We start from the raw sequence: 7,399 nt of genomic DNA, 5'->3' as shown, positions 1-7,399 counted from the left end.
AACTGCATATTCTCTTCCCGTCTCCCTTTCTATTCCCTTTCCCCTTCCCATCCACTCCTCATCTATTTCTCTTCAAAAAGGGACAACCTTTCCAGGAATATCAGCCAAACATAGAATATCTTTTGAACTACTGTGCTTGATTATTTTTTCAGGTAATTATTGTCACACTGGGATGATAGAGGCTTTAGCAGGATGTGATGGTTGTGACAAATTTTAAGCAATGTCATGAAAAGATTTAGAAATAATTGAAAGCTTTTGAACTATGCAAATTTCTGTTTAGCATTAATAACTATATACAAATAGATAATTCAACAATTTTGGTAACTATTCTTTGGAAGTATAATTAAAAGCATCAATCCTCAAAATGAAGAGTTTGCTTGCCACCTATTCTTGCTCTACAATCTGAAGATACAGTGTCCTGTCTGCATATATCTATTCCTTGAGCCTTCAGAAGGAGTTGGAGCCTGTCAAGTCCTTGCTTTTAGAAAAACAGACCCACTGAACTGCAGAGTAGTAAGACAATATAGTGTTTTAAGCAGCTTGTTTATGGGGATTTGTCACAGCAGAGCAGAAGTAGAAAACTGGCATAGTATCCCTGTGGAAATTTCAGAATAATCCTCAATTTTCAAGGAGTAAAATAAGTAACCTATCAAATTTTTCACATCGTAGTATAATGTGCTTAAATTGTGAAGTACGAATGCAAAAATAGTTAAGTGGAAGTTGGCAATGAATTAAACACACACAAAAACATACATGCTCAATCAGTGGACTTTAGTTTTTCAGAATGATTCTTTAAATACTAGAGTGACATGGTCAGCTCTTCATTATGTGTGTACTGAAATTGATTTCTAGGATCCTGCTAAATATATTGGAAATAAGCAAGGCTAAAGTAACCAGTGCTAACTGAAACACTGGTGTGTAATTGGATGAGAACAAAGTGCCCTTGCTCTAAGTAATAGAGAAAAGCAGGAACGGGGAAAAGAAGAAGTAAATATAATTGAAACCGTGTCTGGATATAGGCTCTGAAAATGAATGAATGACCCACATTGACACCTGTGTTTCTAGTTTGGCTGAATTAAAATGTGAAACCTTGGGGAACACACTAAAATCACCCCCAAATGACAACAGAAGCAGCATTCTCTTTTGAATCACTATGTTCCACACAGTAGTGGAGTGCACACTAGTGTCAATGTTGGAGAATGAACACTGAATCTCAGAAAGTAGAGCATATCTGAGACTGAACAATCGTGAGAATTATCAGCATCTCTTCAGTGGTTGCTGTATTAGGTGTTTACATGATAATGAATGCAGTTTGTTTGGAGATAATTGGTGAAGCAGAATGACCACACATTATATGAAATAGAGAAAGAAGAGAGTTAGTTATATGATATTTGAATTCATGAATGCAATTACTTATTTATCTTCAGTCATATCTATTTGATTGTATACTTTCTTGGGATATTTTCTATATTTAGCATTTTGGGATAATTGATTAAATAATTTTAATTTAATTTAATTTATTTAAAGACAGAATTACCTTATTTCCCCCCTTTACTTTTCTCCTTCCAATCCCTGCCATGTTCTAGTTCTTCTAAATTCATGGGCTCTTTTTTTTCTTTAAAACACATATATGTATATATAATTTATAAATGCATAAATATAATCTCTTGAATCATTGAAGAAATGGCCAGATGCCAAGTGACACAGTTATTGGGGGAGGACTCCTACAACACCTTCTTCAGTGAGACAGGAGCTGCAAGCATGTGCCCTGGGCAGTGTTCATAGACCTGGAACCCATAGTTATTGATGAAGTTCTCACTGCTACCAACTGCCAGCTATTCCACCCTTAGCAACTCATCACACTCAGGGAAGATGCTGCCAATAACTATGCTGGTGATCACTATACCATTGGTAAGGGGGTCTTTGACCTTGTCTTTGGCAGAATTCACAAAGCTTCTTGGTTTTCTACTGCATTGCCAGGGAAACTGCCTCTGAGTTTACCTCCTTGCTGATGGAGCAGCTCTCTGTTGATTACAGAAAGAAGTCCAAGCTGTTATTCTCCATTTATCAAGGCTCCCAGATTTTCACTGCTGTGGTTGAGCCCTACAATTCCATCGTTACCACCCATCTCACCCTGGTACTCTGATTGTGCCTTCGTGGTAGACAGTGGAGTTATCTCTGACATCTGTCATAGAAACCTCAACACTGATCACCCAACATACACTAAATTGTGTTTACCATCACTGTTGATCTGTTAGAGTTCCAGACCAACCTGGTGCCCTACCCTCGACCCCACTTCCCCCTGGCCACTTATGCCCCTGTCATCTTTGCTGAGAAACCCTACCATGAGCAGGTTTCTGTAGCAGAGATTACCAATGCCTGCTTTGAGGCAGCCAACCAGATGGTGAAATATGACTCTTCTCATGGTAAATACATGACTTTCTGTCTGCTGTACCTCAATGATGTTGTGCCCAAAGATGTCAGTGCTTCCATTGCCACCATAAAGACCAAGAATATCATCCAGTTTGTGGACTGATACTCCACTGGCTTCAGGGTTAACATTAATTATCAGCCTCCCACTCTGGTACCTGATGGTGACCTGGCCAAGATCCAGAGAGCTGTCCTCATGCTAAGCAAGACCACACCATTACTGAGGCCTGAACTCATCTAGATCACAAGTTTGATCTAATGTATGCCAAACATGCCTTTGTCCACCAGTATATGCATGAGCACATGAAGGAGAGGGAATTCTCTGAAGCCCTTAAGGGCATAGCTGCCCTATAGAAGGATTATGAGGAGGTTTGTATGGATTCTGTTGAAGGGAAGGGTGAGGAATGGGAAGAATACTAAATTAAATCTCACAAAGGTATTGCTTTCAAGTTTATTCTGTTCCATCATAGAAATTTATGGTCTGATCAGTTACTTTGTATGTGGTAATTTGTGCTTTCATAGAGTTACTGACTTATGTTTTAAACATGAATGATTTGTCAGAGACCCAAGCCATCCACTTCACTGATGGGTTTTAAATAAAGTACTGCCTGCCTTAAAACAATACTGAATATGGTATCAAAATTTAGTTATCATATCTAGTAAAGAAAAAGAGAATTACATTATATTTCATTGAGTAAGTGGTGATGGACATAAAAGATAAAGCTGTAAAAGTTATGTGAACTGAGATTTTCATGTGAAGGAAAGTAGATAAGATTCAGAAAGACAAATATATCATATTTCTACCATCAAGACAAATCTACTTTAAACCAAAAAGAAAGAACCACATGAAAGTAACACAGGAACAACTAAGAAGGAGACCAACATTAGGGAACAGAGGATACAAGAGAAGATAATAACAGCTAAATTGTGCTGTAGGCATACATGAAAATAACACAGAAACAGGTCTGTAGAGGTGGCTCATGATATACAGCACTGGAGGAATGGGTTAGTTATTGAGTCTGATAATCCATATGTCCAAAGCAATTTATAGAAGAAAAATTTTACTTGGGTTTATGATGTCAGAAAGATAAGAGTTCAAAATGGCAGTGGAGGAGCAGGCATGGTAACAGACATAGCAGCTCTAATAGCAAGTAGAGATCTCATACCTTGAACTATAATCACAGAGTGGAAAAAACAACTGTAAATTGTTCAAGGTCTATTAAAGATTATCTTCAGTGACATAATTCCTTTAAGATGAGCATACCTCCTAAACCCCTGCAAATGATGCCAAGTGTTCACATATATGAGTCTATAAGCACTCAAAGCACCAAAATGTTCCTGCCAAAAATTCACAGTATCATTTGATCCTTACCCACTGAAAACACATCTCAAGGGAACTAGATGCCCTATTCTGGTCTCCATGAGTACCCCCCCACACATGCAAATTTATGTGCCCCCAAAAAAACACACACAGTAAAGCCTAGCAAACCAAACACACTCACATACGAGAGAGAGAGAGAGAGAGAGAGAGAGAGAGAGAGAGAGAGAGAGAGGGAGAGAGAGAGAGAGAGGAGAGAGATACACCTGCACAGAATTAAAACTAAATCTTTAAAGTTTCAAATGAAGCCCTTTATTTGTATACTGAATATATACTTACACAAAAGCCATCTTACAGTTTGCAATTAGTGGAGAATGGTGCGGAAAGAAATTGTTCAGGCTAAAAAGATTGGCCTCCATGATGAAACAGGTATGTAACCATAAAAGATACAATTTTTTGTTTAAGCCAATTATCATTTTCTATGGTCACAGATGAAATCTTCCAACATAATTAAGATATAACCAAGTGTAAAAGATGTCTTGAATGATCAAAGATTATAAAGGAAAGTCCTATCTTATAATATATACTGAATTCAGTGGCAGATTAGAATATATGGTGAAAGGAAAGGTTAAAGAGTGTCATTTCACGTCAACGGTTTGGGAAACACCCTTCTGAGACATGTGATTCTTTTATGAGTTATAAAGGACACTTGTGGTTAATAGAGATTCCATTATAATGCAATAAAGCATCGTCTTTAAGATTTGCTGGTTTGAGTATATTTCATAGTTAATCTATTTTAATCCATCAACTTGAATATTCATTAAAACATGTCAACAAGATAAATTGAAAATAGATAAGCCAGTTTGAAGGAGTGTTAATAAACAGCTGACACTGGTAAAAATAACACAATGAAATTTATTAAATTAAGCCAAGATGCAATTAAAATGATTACTACGAATGTCAGTGTTACTCCCCAAGTTACTTCTATGCTCCACAAGTAGCTTGCGATCGATTCATGCTTGGAAACTGTGTTAGTGTGTATAGTACATGATGCCTGTAGGAAGAATTTTTTATCATTATGGGCTATCTTATGAAGGAAACACTCAGGTTTATGTCTCTCTATTTGGTAATTTAGCTTTGGCAGCAGATGAAGTGACTCTGGGTCTGTCTACAGTGAATAATTGAATGTCAAAAACATTTTAAATTAAATTCTGACAAAGATGAAATGGTTTGTGGGGAATCTAAATGTTTCTTGAGTTTTTTGTCTTCCTTTCAAGGCTTCTTAATGATCACAAGCTTTTATTTGCTGTTGAGAGGAATCTGTGTGCAATTTAGAATTCTATGGAGGAACTCCAGCGCCTTTACATCTGTTCTTCTGTTTTCTTTCAACAGCTTTAGTGTGTTGTAAGTGCAAAGTAAAGGAGCATCAGAGAAGAGCTTCTGGCAGGGTGGAATAATTAGTATGAAGCACATTTTATTTCTGTTGTCTTAACAGTTATAGACGTAGGAATTTGGGTTGGTTGGTGACTCTAAACTTCTATATTTAAAACAGATTTTGAAATCACACACACACACACACACACACACACACACACACACACATGTGTATATGTATATATAATAGCAATATAATCCGATATATAGAAAGTTAATTGAGTAGTATTTTGTCACACAGTAAGAGTAGTATAGTTGTATGCAGTAGTCTTCTATTTCATCAGCCCATATAAAATATTCTACAATTACACTCAGTATTGAAATACAAAGATTAAATTGGAAGAATAAAATGTTGATTGGGACAGATATCCCTTTAAAAATAAAACATAAATTATAGGTTAACAAAGAGTAGGATTTAAATTATTACTCTATTACTACTTGTTTATGTGAGCCTGGACAATTTAAGAGGTAATAAGTATCTATTTTCTCCTTTACTATTCAAGAAATTCATTATGTGTAGTAAGTTAACTGAGAGATACTTACTGTATTATATTGCGAGAGTTTTGATCATTGCATGCAATACCAAGTAGAAAACAAAAGAAAGAGACATCTGCCATGATAAATCTTAACTTGTAGTGGACATAAAAAGAAATAATGTGGAATATGCTGCATAATATATAACTAGAGATTGCATAAAATAAAATATAAAGATGCATTACTGTGTGTACACCAGGTAATAACAAGGGATTTTCAGATGATACATTTCATTCATATATATATATATATATATATATATATATATATATATATATATATGTAGTGTGTGTGTGTATGTGTGTGTGTGTGTGTTATTGTGGTCATTCCTACCATAACAGCCAGGTGGATAGACATGTATATTATAAAAAGAGACCAGAGATGTTTCCTCTTTCCTTTTTAACTATGACCCAAATTATCTCGGAATAGTGGCTCAAATTTCATATTTTTCACAAAGCTAGAATTAATTCTCCTGTTAAATTAGAACTGAAATTATAACATGAATGTCTTCTTTTATATTTTGAAAACTGTTACTCATATTACATATTGTGATTACAGTTTCCTCTCTTCTAATTTCACCTAGGTCCTCCCCATGTCCCCACCCACCCAATATTATGTCCTTTTCTTCTGTCCCTCTTTAGAAAACAAATATGGAAAGAACAACAAAAAGAATTAACAAGAAAGGAAAAATAAGTAAAGACACACACACACACACAAACACACACACACATACATACACACTACCACCACCACCACCACCACAACCACCACCACCATGGTCTTCTTAATTAATGAAGTGTATGGAAAGGTCTGTCTGACATAGAAAATGAAATTCATAGCAATAGAGTATGTTTTGCTGAATAAAATAGTTACTGATTTTTGTATGTTAATTTTGTATAGAGCCATGTTGATCATATATAAAAGGGATTTTTTTGCATTCTTTGTGAAACATCACATCATCTTCTCATATTTGTATTCCTTACATTTCCATTATTTTTCTGCTCTAGCTAATATATTGATCAATACATTTTGAAAGGAATAGAGGTAGCAGATATCCATGACGTTATCTTGATTTAAGTAGCCAAACTTTAAGGTTTCCTCCATTTAGGATGATACTGGAACCATCGTTGTCACATGAATCTAATTATATTGGAGTAGATTCCCTTTAGTCCTTCTTCTGTAGGACTTTCATCCTAAAAACATGTTGGAGTTTTTTACTGCCCTGATTATCTATTTAGATGATCATTTGATTTGTTTTATCTTTGAGCACCCTTTATGGTTTATTATATTTATTGACATATACATTGAATTATCCTTATTTTCTGTGATAAAGCCAATTTAATTTTAGGGGATAATTTTGATATATTGCTATATTCAGTTTGTGAGTATTTTACTTAGGTAATATAGACCTAGAAAGACAGATTCCCTATGTTCTCTATTAAATGTCGATGTTAGCTTTGACACTACCTTTGTGGATTTGAATTATAGTGTCTAGAGTAAGAATCAAAATAGAAAGGGGTTATTACAGGTCAAGAAAACGTGGATCAAATTCTATCGGTATTAGAAAAGAAAGAGGGAATAAAATAGGAAGTGATAAATATGGTGAGTCATACAAGAAAAGTGTAAAATAAACTTGATAACGCATAACTATATATATGGAAATTCTAACATACATACATATAT

General features: G+C 35.1%; 1 pseudogene; it reads left to right on the top strand.

Annotated features, from left to right (window-relative positions):
* The first annotated feature begins 1,688 nt into the window (after nucleotides 1-1,688).
* Nucleotides 1,689-2,850, top strand: LOC114630870 (annotated as a pseudogene).
* The last annotated feature ends 4,549 nt before the right edge of the window (nucleotides 2,851-7,399 follow it).

Source organism: Grammomys surdaster, unplaced genomic scaffold (assembly GCF_004785775.1).
Source record: "Grammomys surdaster isolate TR1022 unplaced genomic scaffold, NIH_TR_1.0 347, whole genome shotgun sequence".
Taxonomy (NCBI): domain Eukaryota; kingdom Metazoa; phylum Chordata; class Mammalia; order Rodentia; family Muridae; genus Grammomys; species Grammomys surdaster.
This window is presented reverse-complemented; position numbering and strand designations above follow the sequence as displayed.